Source organism: Bos javanicus, chromosome 4, assembly GCF_032452875.1.
Source record: "Bos javanicus breed banteng chromosome 4, ARS-OSU_banteng_1.0, whole genome shotgun sequence".
Taxonomy (NCBI): domain Eukaryota; kingdom Metazoa; phylum Chordata; class Mammalia; order Artiodactyla; family Bovidae; genus Bos; species Bos javanicus.
The window spans coordinates 43,366,380-43,384,296 of NC_083871.1; the positions used below are offsets into that span (position 1 = coordinate 43,366,380).

The 17,917-nt window shown below is 39.9% G+C and overlaps 1 protein-coding gene across 14 annotated transcripts in view; it reads left to right on the forward strand.

Moving 5' to 3' along the window:
- Nucleotides 1-17,917, forward strand: part of MAGI2 (membrane associated guanylate kinase, WW and PDZ domain containing 2) — a 1,471,158-nt gene that overhangs the window by 1,019,482 nt on the left and 433,759 nt on the right. The window lies entirely within an intron of this gene.

Genomic DNA, 17,917 nt, shown 5'->3' on the forward strand with positions numbered 1-17,917 from the left:
GCAATACAACACTGAACTCTCCCAAACAAGCAGTGACTAATAGAGAGAGGTCCTGCTCAGAACTTCCTGAAGATGATAGGATCTAGGCAAACATCAAGTACCGCTGTTTTATCTACAATTTATTTATAGTCACTGTTTTTTTTTTCCATTTATGTTGAGACATGCTGTTTTTTCTCCTAATAGTGGCATATTTCCTCTTATATTTTATAAGCTTTGTTTTATTATATAGTCGTTAAGTCGTGTTGAACTCTTTGCAACCCCATGGACTATAGCCCGCCAAGCCCCTCTGTCCATGGGATTCTCCAGGCAAGAATACTGGAGTGGGTTGCCATTTCCTTCTCCATTTGTAAACTTAATTGTGCATCAATTTAAAAAAAAATATTAAGTAAACAGTAGTGCTGATGGCACACCACTATGCCAAAGATTCTGACAGTGGTGTACTAATGACTAAAGCTTGGGAAATACTGCTCTGCCAAGTTTAGACATACAGCCTCTCTTCTAATACACTGTCCATGTCACCACAGCTGCCTGTCAGGACCATGAAGCAGGGAAGCAACTCGCCAGTGATAGTGGGGGGACGGAGTACCTGGGTAGCAGAACGAAGTGACAGGATTGGGAAAAGTGTTGAAAGAGAACATCAGTATCTCCTATCTTCCAGTAATCAGAATGCTGAGTGAGTGTCTGTAAGCCAGAGCAGATGCCCTTGACCATTATCTTTACCTATTGAACCATTCACTTGGTTAAGTGGGATGGGGAAAGATTTTATTCTACAGAATCAGTGTGCGATGTCTTTGTGAGTCACTGACTGTTTGATAAAGCTTGTCTTATCTTTTCCTAACTTTTCACATGTTTAATCCTGGCATTTTATATTATCAGCAGTTTGCTAACAGAGGTATGTGAGTGTCTCTGTGTGTTTTCATATGTGCACACAAACATACACATAAATATATACACACATATACACATACTTAAATTAGTGCTTAAGATACAAAGCATGGGGCTAACATGACATACTCGCATTTTGAGGATTCTCTCTCATCTAGAACAGATAAGTTTTTGAAATGGCACCTTTTTGTTTTTGAAAGTAAGTCTGAATGTCCTATAACATATTTAAATGCGGTCCTAAGCAATGGGAATGTTAGCCATGGAATTTGGAAATGTTTAATCAGTTCAGACTTGGTACATTCTTGCTCAGAGTGGCTCATTTTCCTGACGCTTATTAGAAAATCAGGTTCCCTAGCCTGCGTTTCTTTGGATAATATGTATCAGCATTGTTAGTACCAAAATACTGTTTCATATTTGAATATGTAGACAGTGTATGTGTATGTATGTATATGTGTGTGTTGTGAATGTATGCCTGTGTGTGTGTGTGTGTGTGTGTGTATAGGTAGTGCCACAGTCTTTCCAGAATCATTTTGTCAAATTTGTTGTAACTGATGAACTGTCATCCACATAGAATAATCAAAATGAGTGATTCTTCTGAGAGACTGCCAACTGTGCTTCCTATAAACAGGTCAAAGTTGACTGACTTGACCTGAAGTTAGGTATAATAATCACGATTGAGATGGGCTTTGTAACTCTTCTGCTGATAAGTATATAGTCACAGTCTGGTTGTTTCATGCTTATTAGCATAATTGGAATGCCTAAAATAAGATAAAATTGCTGAAGCTTCATTTCAAGAACGAAACCCTAGGAAAACTATTAACAACTTAGCCTCCCTAGTTTGTATGTGAGTATATAATGAGCCTTGTTAAAACGACATTTTATAGAGGGCTCCTTTTCTGGTTGCCCACTTTGAGCATCAGAACTTGACTGCAGAGGACCAGCAGGACCCATCTGGCATAGTTTTTTATCAGTAACAAAATCCAGAAGGATTCTTTAATTGGTGTTTTATGAAGACAGCAACAAGATTAGCTGATGATATATACATTTTGCTTTGAGGTAACTCATAATTATTTACATCAATGACTCACTGGTATTTATGTCCAGGTCCTTTTTTGAGGAAATGGTGAAATCCTTAGATTAGACTCCTCTGTTCAGTTCACAATGCTCATTTTTATATGTTCATCGAAGGTCTGTTGATTCCCTTTGAGAGTCTCATACCTTATTTATTCCAGTTGAAATTGGTCACTTTCCTTGTAGAAATTTGCAAATTAAAAAAAAAAATTGTATCAAGAACATCTTGACACAATATGACAGAGTAAAAATATGTTTACTCTCCTGCCCTGTGTCCCACTGAAAATCACTGTAAATAAATATAGAAAAATAGAATAGTGTTATCATCAGAAAAAAGTCAAATCTATAGTACTTTTTTCGTTTCAGAAGCATGTGATTTTTCAAAAGAATTTTTTAGTACATACTAGAATTCAAAGAAAAAATTAAAAAGACTAAGACAAAAGACATGTGAAATGGAAAGTGGCAAGGCTTGATAAAGAAAGAGATGAGGGGGGAAAAGTATTAAAGGTATAAAGACATTGGCAGTTCTGTGGTAGAATTCTTACCTCTCAGCTTAAAGATATAGATGCCATATTAAAAGCAATGATAATACCATAAACAAGATTTTTTAAAATCAAGAAACAAAGATAGATTTGAGGAAAAAAATATATGAAAGAAACATTTAAAACTGTATGCAGAAGATGATACACATGAGAGAGACAAGGTAACCTCTCTTATGCATAATTGATGTTTTAATAAATAAAATGGAAAAATTTCCCTAAATTACTAAGTTTGAATTTATAAGTGAAAACACTGGATCTTAGAAAATCTGATATAAAATTACCATTATCAAAGTAAATCCTAGTGAATTATTGTAATTTTCTGAAGCATATTTTCATATGTGCACATAAGATATAAAAAATTAATTTATGATTATTGTATCAGGAATGAATGCCAGGTAAATCTTATACTTTTTGGTATCAACACTCAATAACAGAATACAGATAATGTAATACTAAATTCTGAGGTATAGTAAGTTTGAACCAAACATTTTTTTTTTTTTTTTTGGCTGCGTGAGGTTTTGTTTGCCGTGCACGGGCTTTCTCTAGTTGCAGCAAGCAGGGCTACTCTCCTGCTGTGGGTGTAAGGGCTTCACATTACAGTGGCTTCTCTTGTCGCAGAGCACAGGCTCTGGAGCTCAGACTCCGTCGCTGGGGCACACAGTCTTAGTTGCCCTGCAGCGTGTGACATTGTCCCAGAGCAGAGCTCAAACTTGTCCCCTGCACTGGCAGGAAGATCCTTAACCACTGGACCATCAGGGAAGTCCTGAGCCCAAAATTTTAGCCTGCTAAATTATTTTTGCAAGCATGTAGGAAATCTTTTTGTCAAACAATAGACATTCTCAAGCAAGCAACTATATAACTCACAGGTCCCTTTAAAATTTTTTTTTTTTACCAGATTTCATAATTCAGCAAACCAAAAGGTAAACCAGTATAAAGATTTCAGAATAGAAAATCCATGGTTATCATTGTTGACTAATTTCAAGTTTATGTGACTTATGGTTAAGAACATCTTAACATTGTTTACAACATGTAAACAATGTTGGCAATATATAAAATTTTAAATCAAACAAATTCCTGGTAGAAGAGGGCAGGTGGTCAGAAGATGTATGCATTCAAGACATTTGACAGGTTCAGTATGGCTAAAGTATTGGATGTGACTAAAGTGAAAGCTAAAGATGTAACCAAAGGTCAGATCACTCTGGGTTCTTAAACCACTTTAAGGAATTCAAACATTTTCGTAAGAGCAGTGGGAAACTAACATAGGACTTCAAAATGGACTTCTGTATTTTCTGAGAAAACAGGAGACACGGTTTTCTGCTTAGAATGGTGAGGAAAACGATGGGGTCAGAGGTAAAAGAAGGAGGTTTGGAATAACTTGTGTGGAGACTAACAGAGACCTGCCTACAGAAACTGAAAAGGTACAGCGCTTACCCAGATCTCTGCTGTGCTGGTGCTGCTGTGCTATCGGTTGTCCACTTTTGGTGACTGAGACCTGCTTCATTGTGGAGATTAAGCCTTCACTCCCCAAATTCCACCCTCACCTCCTGGGTGGCAGGCAGCAGCCCCAATTAATGAGTGACTGACACGGGAGGGAGTTCAGTAGGCAAAGGGCCTGCCCCAGAGCTTCTCCAAAACAATCAAAAGCTACTTTTCAGTTAAGACCACATCTTTGCTTAGCTTTTTCCATGTCCTATTTTGCTTTTGTCACTCCTGTTTTCCCGAGAGCACTGTCTCAGAAAGTCTTTGTGAGAGGCTTCCTGTCATGGGTGCTTTCAGGAAACACATTTCAAGGCAAAGATTTCAGGGCAGTTTTGAGAGGCAAGTTAAAGTTAGGGTAAATACAAGTTGGTAAGTACCCTTAGTCTGCGCGGCTGTGATTTTTCCACCAGTATTGTTCAGTAGTCTGAGGTACATTCACAGAATGGTCATTTAGATTGATCATGGTTATGAATTTCGTCATCTAGGTGGAGTAGAATGTCAGTGGGATAAAACAGTGTTCATGGGAGAGGAGATTCAGTGATGGGCCATGATAGCTCAGGTGGAGAGGGAAGAGAGTGCAGACAGGATGAAAATGAGGGATTAAAGGAAGATAGAGGAGAAAAAGGACTAGAGCAACTAATAACATTTTTTTTTAAGTAAAAATATGCACATAACATATCATGCACATGCACATACACATACATATATTATGCATATATCAACACTAATGTACATCAGATCAGAACAGATCAGTCGCTCAGTCATGTCCAACTCTTTGTGACCCCATGAATCGCAGCACACCAGGCCTCCCTGTCCATCACCAACTCCCGGAGTTCACTCAGACTCAAGTCCATTGAGTCAGTGATGCCATCCAGCCATCTCATCCTCTGTTGTCCCCTTCTCCTCCTGCCCCCAATCCCTCCCAGCATCAGAGTCTTTTCCAATGAGTCAATTCTTCGCATGAGGTGGCCAAAGTACTAGAGTTTCAGCTTTAGCATCATTCCTTCCAAAGAAATCTCAGGGCTGACCTCCTTCAGAATGGACTGGTTGGATCTCCTTGCAGTCCAAGGGACTCTCAAGAGTCTTCTCCAATACCACAGTTCAAAAGCATCAATTCTTCGGTGCTCAGCCTTCTTCACAGTCCAACTCTCACATTCATACATGACTACTGGAAAAACCATAGCCTTGACTAGACAGACCTTTGTTGGCAAAGTAATGTCTCTGCTTTTGAATATGCTATCTAGGTTGGTCATAACTTCCCTTCCAAGGAGTAAGCGTCTTTTCATTTCATGGCTGCAGTCACCATCTGTAGTGATTTTGGAGCCCAGAAAAATAAAGTCTGACACTGTTTCCACTATTTCCCCATCTATTTCCCATGAAGTGGTGGGACCGGATGCCATGATCTTCGTTTTCTGAATGTTGAGCTTTAAGCCAACTTTTTCACTCTCCTCTTTCACTTTCATCAAGAGGCTTTTGGGTTCCTCTTCACTTTCTGCCATAAGGGTGGTGTCATCTGCATATCTGAGGTTATTGATATTTCTCCCGGCAATCTTGATTCCAGCTTGTGTTTCTTCCAGTCCAGCGTTTCTCATGATGTACTCTGCATATAAGTTGAATAAACAGGGTGACAGTATACAGCCCTGACGAACTCCTTTTCCAATTTGGAACCAGTCTGTTGTTCCATGTCCAGTTCTAACTGTTGCTTCCTGACCTGCACATATGTATGTATAAATCATTGGAGTGCCATAAAAATAGAGTAGTGGAAATATTCAAGGTAAAAATTTAAGAGAGAGGCCCTTCATATAATGTGAATTGCATAAGGATTATAATACGAAACAATTTTTGTTTCTCATTTAGCCAGGGTTTATTTGAAGCAGCACTAGCTCCCCAATATAATAATGCTAATCAAACTTTTTTTGAATGAATTTAAATCCTTAGGCCAATGAAACATTTATCCTTAATGAGAAATATAAGTATTACTTCCTCTGTCTCTGCCCAGCCACAGCAGTAGAAAAGGATTGCTAGGTGTGAGTGTGAATTTCTTTCTCCTCGGGAGCAGGGATTCTGAAAAGGTGGCCTGAGGTTCATCACTGAATCATGAGTGTTCCACAGATTGGCCAAAAAGGGATCTAATTTTTTTAACTTATCTGAGTGTCTCGATCTTTCATAAACTTTAGTTTTCACTTAAGATTTAAGGCTCTGTACAGAGCCAACTAAATTAGTTATTTATGGTCACTAAATAGTAAACTAACATTAGCTAGTGATTTACCCAGTTTACTGATGATTTTAATTCAGTGTTCTGACTGCAGCTCAACCCTGGAACAGAAAGTTGAAATTTGAAGTTGCCCAGACAAATGGGAGCTAGAATAGTAAGTAGGCTGCTTTTCTTTTTTTCCCCACCCAGCCTAAATGGCCTTAGTCAAAACATTTGAGAGGCTGCACTATATTAGAGCTCAAGTAAATAGCATCTTCAGTGCTGTCTCCAATAGCATTCCATTCCATTTCTAAATTTATTTAAAAATCTCTGAAGAATCTTCTCTTCCCGTTAATACTCCTTTACATGCATCACATCCTAAGGAAAAAAATGAGAACAGCAGGTTGCATTCTCCATGAGGTCAAACTGAAGGGCAGGACTTGAACTTTGAAGTCTCTATACCAAAGCCAGTCCAAATTAACTCAATTTGAATGCATAGTCCTGGTGTACAGATTAGTAATAGACAAATAGAAAGGAAATTATTGAATATTTTAGAAATCCCTATGTGGGTTATTTTGACAGATGCCTAAAACAGAATATATTGAGTAATTTTCATCTAGAAAAGAGGGAAAAGTACTAAAATGGCTTTAAGAAAACAGGATTAGTTACACGTTATAAAAGAAGAATAATCAAAGAATAATAGTGGAATGAGTTCAATAGATTTTATTCATCCAGAAAATATGCATAGAGGGCTTATAATATTCCAGGCACTGTTGTACAGACCAGGGATACAGTTCAGTTCAGTTCAGTTGCTCAGTCGTGTCCGACTCTGTGACCCCATGAATCACAGCACGCCAGGCCTCCCTGTCCATCACCAACTCCCGGAGTTCACTCATACTCACGTCCATCAAGTCGGTGATGCCATCCAGCCGTCTCATCCTCTGTCATCTCGTTTTCCTCCTGCCCCCAATCCCTCCTAGCATCAGAGTCTTTTCCAATGAGTCAACTCTTTGCATGAGGTGGCCAAAGTACTGGAGTTTCAGCTTTAGCATCATTCCTTCCAAAGAACACCCAGGGCTGATCTTTAGAATGGACTGGTTGGATCTCCTTGCAGTCCAAGATACAGTAGTGAACTAAAAATATTAGGCTCCTCAGAAATGAGAAGAAAGAAAACTGGGTGAGCTAACCTCAAAGCAGGATTTTGAACTTCAAATATTGCTTTCTACTAATGTTCCAGGTCCCAAATAGGGGCCCAGAGCTTTAGGACAATCCTCCAGCTTATCATTGTCAAATGTAAATCATATCGTTACCTTCTGATCTTTATTCATCTGTCATAATAAGCCTGCAGTGATTTTGGAACAAAGTCTTCTTCCCAAACACATTTTACAGTACTCAAGTGATTAATCTATAAAATATATTTTCATTAATATAGCTCTGCTTAGTAGTTCTGTACATCTGGATAAAGAGAATTTGTCATGAATAAGGGAGTACAGGGCCACTCATTCACTGTACAGTAGTTGGAAGTAGAATATAAACCATGTATTGTTCTCACATGTCAGTTAACTGACAGACCATATGGTAACTATTTGGCTCATTTAAATATATAGTTTCAAATAAAAGGAGCAAAATAAACTGAATCTCAACTTACTTTTTCCTGAATGATGAAACTGCCCTTTCAAATCTTCTGTTGTAGGCGGGGGAAAAAACAGGTTTGCATCAATAACTTCTGTGTGTTTAATCTGTATGTTCAAAAACTGTGAGTACCAAATCAAACAGTTTTAATGCTCAATTATGTTAAATAACCTCCATTTGGATGTTTTTCCAAAATAAATCTAAGTAAATATTAACAAAGAGTACAAAACTTGTTGTCTAAGCTTGTTATTTAGAGGATTAAAATCACAACTGAGAGAACAAATAAAATATTACAAGTTACACTGCATCATACTTGCTAGACTTCCTAAATTATTAGCAAACCTACCGGGTAAATTCAGCAGCAAAGCTCAATCCGTTTAACATGCAAATCTGAAATCCACTTATGAGGCATAAGAGGGTATAGATGGGATTTCAGATATATAATTACAGGGGAATTATTGATTCACTGTTTTCATTTATAAACAAGGTCATTCTAAGGGTCACCTTGTAGGTTTACCCAAAATGAAATGAGAAAAGAGTGTATCGGGTTTTCAATTAATTCTATGCCTGTATACAGATTTGGAGGTCAGTTTAGCCAGTGTGTGCCAAGATGGTGATTGGTGTACTCCACGTAGAACCTATCCTCAAATAGAAAATGTATAAAATAAGTACACAAAACTCAGCCACATAGAAGCATGCAGTATGAGAACTGTGAGGGGAGAGACTGTGTTCAGATGGGGAAGGTAAACTGGAGTCCTGATTCCTTGACTGGCATTGGGATTTCAATTGTTGGGGATCTAACAACAACAACAAAAACAGAGGAGAAGCAAAGACTTTGGAAGAAGAGTTTGTGTAACTAAAGGATCGTAATCACATTTGCCTTCTGAGGAAGCAGTATCTCTTTCCTTTAACTGAGGATCTTGAGTAGCAGAGGTGGAGGCCCTAAGACAGCTGTGAGACAGAGGCTGAAGAGAGTTGAAGGACTCTGCTTGGGGAAGTGCGAGGTCTGAGAGGATGAGAGCCAAGACAAAGGAAGAGATGGGCAAAGAAGAATGAAGCTAAAACTAAAGAACTTTCTGTTACAGGGCTCTCTAACATGAATGCTAATTATCTCATCCCTACTGTGTAAGTCCTTCCATCTACCCAGACTTCTGTATTTCATTTCTTCTAGCAAACATCTCGTGTGGGTGGGGTATTTTGTCTACTGTATTTTGGTTTGGTTTGGTTTTGCTGTTGGGGTTCTTTTTTTTCCCTTGAAGTTAAGGAAGAGAACTGAGTTCTGTGACTGGTTAGCACATAAATGAGAGACCACATTAACAGAAATGTTAAGTAGAGATGTAATCTAATCACAGACTCTCCTCTAGTTACTAACTGCCAAGGTAACCAAAAACCCTAATTGTGCATGAACCATGACTATTACCATCTGCTAATGGCTGACAGAGCTATCCATGGCAACTGAACGTTTTTAAAAATTGAAGTGATTCTGATAATGTAACCCCCTTCTCTACTCCCTCTAGCCTACAAATACCTGCAAATCTTAGGGAAAACTTTAGATTCCATATATTTTTTTTAAGAGTTCTGCTAAGTCGCTTCAGTTGTGTCCGACTCTGTGCAACCCCATAGACAGCAGCCCACCAGGCACCCCCGTCCCTGGGATTCTCCAGGCAAGAACACTGGAGTGGGTTGCCATTTCCTTCTCCAATGCGTGAAAGTGAAAAGTGAAAATGAAGTTGCTCAGTTGTGTCTGACTCCTAGCGACCCCATGGACTGCAGCCCACCAGGCCCCTCCGTCCATAGGATTTTCCAGGCAAGAGTACTGGAGTCGGGTGCCATTGCCGTCTCCACAGTTCCCTTTAAATCTCTGTCTTTAAGTGTATAGAGACTGTAACTGATGTCAGTCCAATTTGGTTGGAGCCAAGTGTGTGTGAAACAGAGGTAGAGAATTTAAAAGAGAGCTTGTAACCAAATTGTGTAGAACCTTGAATGTTTAAGTCAGGAACTATGTTTAATTCAACCACGAGGCTTCCTTGTAACTCAAAAGGCCAAGGCTGCTGGGGGAAGGGAGTGAGGATCGGGGAGGCTAATGAGTAAGAATTGATATAACCAGTCTAAATATCTTCCTTGAATTCCACATCTATATATCCTGTTTCCTACGGACATTTCCACTTGAATTTCTCACCAATACCTTAAATTTGACTGTCAAGTTTATCTTTCCTCCTAAACATACATCTGCCATGTGTTTCCTGTTTTGTTTGGTGGTACCCCCTTCCCAGCCAAGAATCTGGGCATCAACTCTATCCCCATATTCCTTACACATACAACAAATTGGTCACTGTGATATGTTCATATTAGTTTCATGATATCTTTTCAATTCATCATTTCTTTTCTAACCTGCCGCCTCTCATTTAGTCCTGTCCATCATGGTTTCTTATCTGAAATACTGGAGTAGAACATGCTGGGTGCATAAGACTGCCTGAGTTCAAATCCTACACCACACCTCACCAGTCATGCGATGCCTACCTGCTTCAGTTTTCTTATTTGTAAGATGGGGGAGATGAGCACACCTGCCATGAGTGAATGGATGAATGGATGCATGCATGCATGAATTTATTAATTACTAATAGAAGTAGGGAAGGGATAAGAAAGAAGTTCTACAACGTCTTACTTTATCTGGATATGAATCTAGGCCCTCACACTCTAGGGCAACACTGCCTGACGGAAATATAATGGGAACAATATTTGTAATTTTAAATATTCTAGTAAAAAAGGGTAAAAGTAAATGGGTTAACTTAATAATATTTCTTTAACTCAATATATCCAAATATTCTCCTTTTAACTTGTGGCACTAGCCACAGTTCAAGTGCTCAATAGCCACATGTGACTGGTGACTCCCATTACTGGATAAAGCAGCTCTGGAGATTATTGCATCAGAGACTAATAATGTCAAACATGGTAAGAGGAGACCTTTTCATCCAAAGAAGGTGCTTTGGATGAAAGGTGATGAGTTTATCCTGGTCATAGCAAGTTTGAGGGAATGCAAACAATTCAGTTGGAACTATCTTAATGGTCAGTGGGAAACATAGCTCTAAACTAGACAGAATTTGGAATTACATTTCAGAGCCTCCCCCAGCTCCCCCCCCCCAAAAAAAATTAGCCATAAGGTTTGCTTTAGTTTTTGTTCACTTCAACAAGAGTTTACTGAGTACCTAATATTTGACTGGTGATATATCAGGGGCTGAGGGCCCCTCCCTGGGCACTGTTCTTGCTCTGCCCCCTCCTCAGAGTTCCCAGTCCTCGTCTCTACCTCTCCAGATTCTGCCACACTTCTCCTGTTAAGGCTTTTGCAATCATTTTCTCACATTAATCTCCCCCTTCATATCCTGTCACACATAAAATCATTTTTCCATATTTAGGCACTTAAATCTAATTCCCTATGTACCAACTCACTCTTTCTAGCTTGACTGTAAGCTCTTTGAAGACAGAGGGCCTTCCATCTTCCACCATCCTCAGAATTGAGTAGGGCTCAATAAAAGATTCTTGACACAATGACTGACTCAGGCAGTATTCAAGCTTCAGCTCCTAAAATAAAAATTCAAGAATGAAAAACTCAGGAACGTTGTTTTTAGCTCAGTGCTGATGGTCAAACTGCTCCCAACTGCACATAGAAGTTAGGAATGGCAGGCTCTGAAATCGTTTTTGACATAAGTCAGGTAGCCAAGAATGTACAGTTTCTGCCTGCAGCTGTTTTTCAGATTCACCAGGAACAGAGGGTTCAAGGTGGTTCTCTTATAAATCTTAAATTTCTCAATGCACTTTTCAGCTAATTTATCTTCAAAGGAAGATGTTTTCATCTCTGAGTTGTGAACAGGAAGAGATTAATTTTAAAAGCTAGAAAAAGAGAGAGCCTAAACAGTCCTCTAATGATGCCATTTTCCCAATTTCCTGCTTTTGATGTATTGTGCTCTTATGAATGATGGGGCAAATTCCAGCTCTGGAAATTCATCTTTCTTGGAGATAATCCATTTCTATGCCTTGCAAAGCAGAACTACAGGTGCAGCAGGAAAGTAAACAGTACCAGCTGCTCATTGGCTGTGGTTCCTTAATGAGAAATTAAAGACCAAATCTAGGTTGGAAGGTAGTACAAAATCCCAGCAAGATTAGCAGTGGATTTTCATGGCTTTGGCTGCAATTCCAGCAGCTCCACTGGAGAACAGCATGTTCTTGAAGGGAATGCAGCATTCCAAAGCGAGATGTTGGGACTGGTTTCTGCCTGTATTCTGGTGAAGATATTTAGTGACAGTGTCCTGGCAGGCATTGTTACTTAACCAGAAAACTCATACTAGATGCACATAGTAAAGCATTATTGGTTGATTTGAGGTATAATATATACATTAGTCACCAAAAAAAAAAGTATTAATAAGTTTGTGTCATAGATTCTAAAATAATAATAATCCCAGGGAACTAAATGGATATTTTTTTTGTAACTTGTGACATGAATTTACTTTTTTTTATAAATGATTAGTTTATGCTTTTAGAAAAGGACTCCTGTACAAAGCTTATCAGAATGAAAAAAATTCTGGTATAGATATCAGAGGACTATGATTCTTTCAACATATAGCATGAACTCACTTTTTAATGATGAGTTTATGCTTTCAGAAAAGGACCCCTTTGCAGGGTTTTTCAAAATAAAGTAGGATATATAGTACATGTGTCAGAGAGTTTCAAAAAGTGTTATGCAGTTGTCTGCTTTATTCTCATGAATTACCTTGTGTCTTATAGCATCGTATGTGTAGTACCACCAAGGATCAAGGGAACGAACTGTCATTACATGTGACATAAACAGCCACCAGTAACAAAGCTGTTGCCTTTTATTGCTCCTGTGTCACTTTCAACATTTTATTACATCATTTGACATTCTGAAACTTTTCAAGAATTTCTGGGAAAATTTTTCATTAGATGAAATTAGGTGGAATTTTCATTAGGTCAGTGATGGTGGAAGCTGGAATAACCGTCTCTAAGAACTTGGGTGACCTTTTTCCTACCTATATAGCAAATTATAAACTTTCACAACTGCCCTTGCTTAACTTCATAGTTAATACTGTGGACCATGATATGTCACTTGTGAATGCAAAACAAATGCTAAGAGAACACTCAGTGGGCATGTCATACCATTATCTCTTTTAAATGTATTAATAGTTTTAGTGCCCTAGTCACTGCCTATAGTACAGTTTACCCCAGTGCAAGGGACTTCAGTGTCACTGCCCTTGTGCTGGCAGTGTCACATCATATACCCATTGCTCCCATCCAGTGTCAAGACATGGGTGCAGAGGCTGGGTGAAAAGGTGAATGAAATACCAATGCACATTCCCAGCATAGGAGCAGAAGCCACACTTTGCTTTCAAACTGGGTCTTTTCAGGTAAACAGCCTTTGCCCCGCGTTGTAGCATCACTTTCTGTTTAGACTCTCTTATGCCTGGGGAGAAAAAACTGTAGCAAAATGCAAATTATTTTTGCATGATTTCTTCTCCAAATTCAAAGATGCTTTTACAGGTCAGTGTGTAGGAAGTAGAAAGGGCACAACCTTGTGTGCTGAAAGGAGTGTGCTGTGTATTCAAAGGAGCCCTTGATAAGCTATCATCTCCCTTGCCTCTGAGTGAGGCGTTGCAGAAACAGACAACTAAGCAGCTGCCAAAAGGCAGCCATGATGCTTCATGGGTTACCCATGTACCAGGAGCACCTGAATGTTCTCTCTGGCACAGAGCAGTGACAGTCCTGTCTCCGTAAAGAGTTTTTCTGTATTCTCCAGGATCTTCTTCCTTTCATATACCTTTCCCAAATAACCCTGTAGTTTCACTCCATACATTTGGTATAGAGCAGCCCTGGAGAGAGCTGCTGGGATCACTGCATGCCCATGTAGCACCAGTATCATAACAGGTTACTGAATGCTGTTTCCATCCACTTGCTAAGAACCAGTCTAAATGCATAGGTCCCATGCTGCTGCTGCTGCTGCTAAGGTCGTCAGTCATGTCGGACTCTGTACGACCTCGTAGACGACAGCCCACCAGGCTCCTCTGTCCCATGTCTCAAGTACTTGGGTTTGGTTTTTGAAGGGCACCTGGATGTCTTGAAGGACTGGCCAGCCCAGGGGTGTGGCTGGGAGCTAGGCGATGTAGTCTATCACAGGAACATGGCAGGCTTATACAGAAGCAAAACATGTAGACAGGGTCTGTGAGCAGAAAGGTATGACATACAAAGCAATCTATGCTGTCAGAGAGGCTCAACTAGGAAAAACCAAACAGTGAAAGCTAATGATGACATTTTATATAGAACAGGCAGAAAACTTTTTTGGATTTGGTTGTTGCCGCTGTTTGTTTGTTTGGAGGTTTTTTTATGTGTTCTTAGCCATAAACATCAAAGAAGGCAGTGGCACCTCACTCCAGTACTCTTACCTGGAAAATCCCATGGACGGAGGAGCCTGGTAGGCGGTAGTCCGTGGGGTTGCTAGGAGTCGGACATGACTGAGTGACTTCACTTTCACTTTTCACTTTCACGCATTGGAGAAGGAAATGGCAACCCACTCCAGTGTTCTTGCCTGGAGAATCCCAGGGACAGAGGAGCCTGGTGGGCTGCCGTCTATGGGATTGCACAGAGTCGGACATGACTGAAGTAACTTAGCAGTAGCAGTAGCCATAAACATAAAAAAAAAAAAAAAATGAGTTCCTATGTAGAGTCTCAAACTTCATAAACCTTTCAAACTGCTTGCCTAGTGGTGATTCCAAAAAAGACTGCAAATTGAAAATCCAAGGTCAATCACAAGGACTGTCTCCTCATTAAAGTGTCCCATCTTCAGGGTTTTCTGCATCCGACTTGGCAGCTTCAGCCAGGAGGGATCCAAGGAGCTTTTCACCTCATTGGTTTTCACTTTGCTGCTCCTGGCTTTCTCAGGAATTGTTTAATTGGGTTACTATTATCTTACTAGCAGGAATCTACAGAAAAGACGCATTTCTGAAGCAGGATCTTCCTCTCCAAAGCTGAGTAGGCTTATTAAGCAAAGTCAGCCCCTTGACCAATATGACCCTTTGTATAAATATAAACATGATTATGGGCTAGCTTTTTTCCTGTATACTTTATATATATATATATATATGAAAAACTTTTGGATTAAAATGACTGATAGAGAAGTGATAAGCTTGCCCCAGGATGTTTTCCTGAAGAATCTCAGGGCATCTGGAAAACCTTGTCCAAAATGGCATCTCTCTGCTTCTTGTTTCATCTGGTCCTCTACTTTGAGAATGTCCAAAACTCTTGAGAAAAGTCTGTTTACATATTTTCAGAGGATTATCAACTTGTATGTGGTTTTAAACAAGAGAGAATATGTCCTTAATAGCAGGAAGACCCAGGGAAAAATGTCCCCTTTTAATAGAAATTTGTTTATTTTGCCTTTAGCAAGAAGCTGTTTTCTGTGGCTGAGATTTTTTATTTCTTCAATCTGCTGACTCAGGCAAATGCACCTGAAGTATCTGAAGATGTGTGCTCATGCTGGGTACCCTCTGGCTGAAACAAAACATTTCTTGGGATTCTCTGTGACCTCGGGCACAACTTTAGAAGTAGGTGGTGCTTGCAGCTTTAGTGCCTGCAGGCATGTGAGATCCTGCCACTTCTGCTTGCGCTTCTCAGCTCGTGAACCCACTTGTGTGTGTGTTTTGTTTTCTTGGCATATAGTGTTTTCGAAGTAGTACAGAGTGTACCAGGATAGGCTCAGCTGGAGGTGACTGAAAGGAAATCTGGGGGAAACTGGCAGAGCGCTGTCCACTGTTGAGAAGCAGGCATCACTGAAATTCCATTGGTCTTTTGTGAAGGCAAGCAGTATCCTTCTGAGCAGTTAAAAGTGAGACTGACAACTTGAACTTCAGACAAATAGTTTTGCTACTCATATTTCAGAGTAAGAGAGAATAACTCTTCTCACAGAGCTTTTATTAAATAAAGAGCATAATAATACTGCTGCTGCTGCTAAGTCACTTCAGTCGTGTCCGACTCTGTGCAACCCCATAGACGGCAGCCTGCCAGGCTCCCCTGTCCCTGGGATTCTCCAGGCAAGAACACTGGAGTGGGTTGCCATTTCCTTCTCCAGTGCATGAAAGTGAAAAAGAAAGTGAAGCCACTCAGTTGTGTCCGACTCTTCTCGACCCCATGGACTGCAGCCTACCAGGCTCCTCTGTCCATGGGATTCTTCAGGCAATAACACTGGAGTGGGGTGCCAATACTAGCTGGTATTTATTGAGTATTTACTATAAGCCAGAAGTTGTGCTAAGTCCTCTTAACACATTATCTCATTTTAATTCTCACAACAACCTCTAGGTGCTAAGTGCTTTAATTACCCAATTTAGAGATCAGGAAACAAGCATAGAAAGGTTAAATAAATTATCCAAAATGACACAAGTATAGTGAAGTGGCAGAGCTGAGGTGAAAACCCAAGACAGACTACAGAATCCAAGCTCTAATAAAATTGTAAGTCATTTGACAGTTGTGTTTGGGTCTTTGGCAGGAATAAGTTGGGGAATAGAAAGCAGAGAACCACTAGGGAATTAGTGAAAAACCATCGTGGCCAGCCAGCAGCTCCTTGGTAAGAGAGAGTGGGTTTTCAGCCAGTTAACCTTACCTTTTCATTTTGCTTTAATGATCAGTTTTCTTGCCTTTCCTTACTTTTGTTCCTTTCTCCTCCTGCAAGAATTGATATATCTTTCATTCATTTCCTGAATTTTTCTACATCTCCAAGTTTTTACCCCTTTATATCCCATTGACTTTCTTGATACTGTTCTAGAATAACCGATCCATTGCCTTACTCTGCAACCCTCTCTCTCCTTATATGTGGAGGAGAAGGAATCATATATGGATGGTATGGAGCTAAAGTCTTCTCTTTTTATCCTCTTTCAATTCCTTCCCATAAGAAAGTGTTAAAACTTTCTTCCTCCTATGATAAAGAAGGAGATGCTGAGTGTTTTTACCAAACCAAATTCAGGTCCACTCACCAACGCATAGTAAAGCCAGTCTACTGACACGGGGTTGTGGTGTAGGAAAGTACAGCACTTATTGTAAGCTGCCATGCAAGTAGTCTGGGACAGCTAGTGCTGAAAAAGCCCAAATTCTCCAATTGGTTTCAGGAAATCATTTTAAAGGCAAGATGTGGGAAGGGGGTCACAGAACATGTAATCAGGTTGTGTACAATTTTCTGATTAGCTGATGGTGAGGTAACAGGTGCTGTCACAGGAGTTAACATTGTCAATCCATTAGGACTGGGGGCTCTGTGCGTATGGTCATCAAGTAGTTAACACCTTCCATTTAATGGGAATTTTCACATCTGTAAAATAACTCAGGAATGTGTGTCACATACTGTCATCTAGGTACTTCAGGGAGAAACTAAAGCAGAGAATAAAGGAAAGGGGCCCCAGGAAGGCCTCATAGGGTCTTGCTTGGTTACAAATCCCCTTTCTTTGATACTCCTCAATCATCAGGCAAATGGGTGTCTGACAAGAAAGGGAATTACTTTTTGGATAGAGAGTTTAATCATAAACTCTGTAAAGGAACTAGGTTTTCAGTTCAGTTCAATCACTCAGTCATGTCCAACTCTTTGTGACTCCATGGACTGCAGCACACCAGGCTTCTCGGTCCATCACCAACTCCTGGAGCTTGCTCAAACTCATGTCCATCGAGTGGGTGATGCCATCCAACCATCTCATCCTCTGTCTTAACCTTTTCCTCCTGCCTTCCATCTTTTCCAGCATCAGGGTCTTTTCCAATGAGTCAGTTCTCTCATCAGGTGTCCAAAATATTGGAGTTTCAGCTTCAGCATCAGTCCTTCCAATGAATACTCAGGACTGATTTCCTTTAGGATGTACTGGTTGGATCTCCTCACAGTCCAAGGGACCTTCAAGGGTCTTCTCCAACACCACAGTTCAAAAGCATCAATTCTTTGGCACTCAGCTTTCTTTATGGCCCAACTCTCACATCCATACATGACTGCTGGAAAAACCATAGCTTTGACTAGACAGATCTTTGTTGGCAAAGTAATGTCTCTGCTTTTTAAAATGCTGTCTAGGTTAGTCGTAGCTTTTCT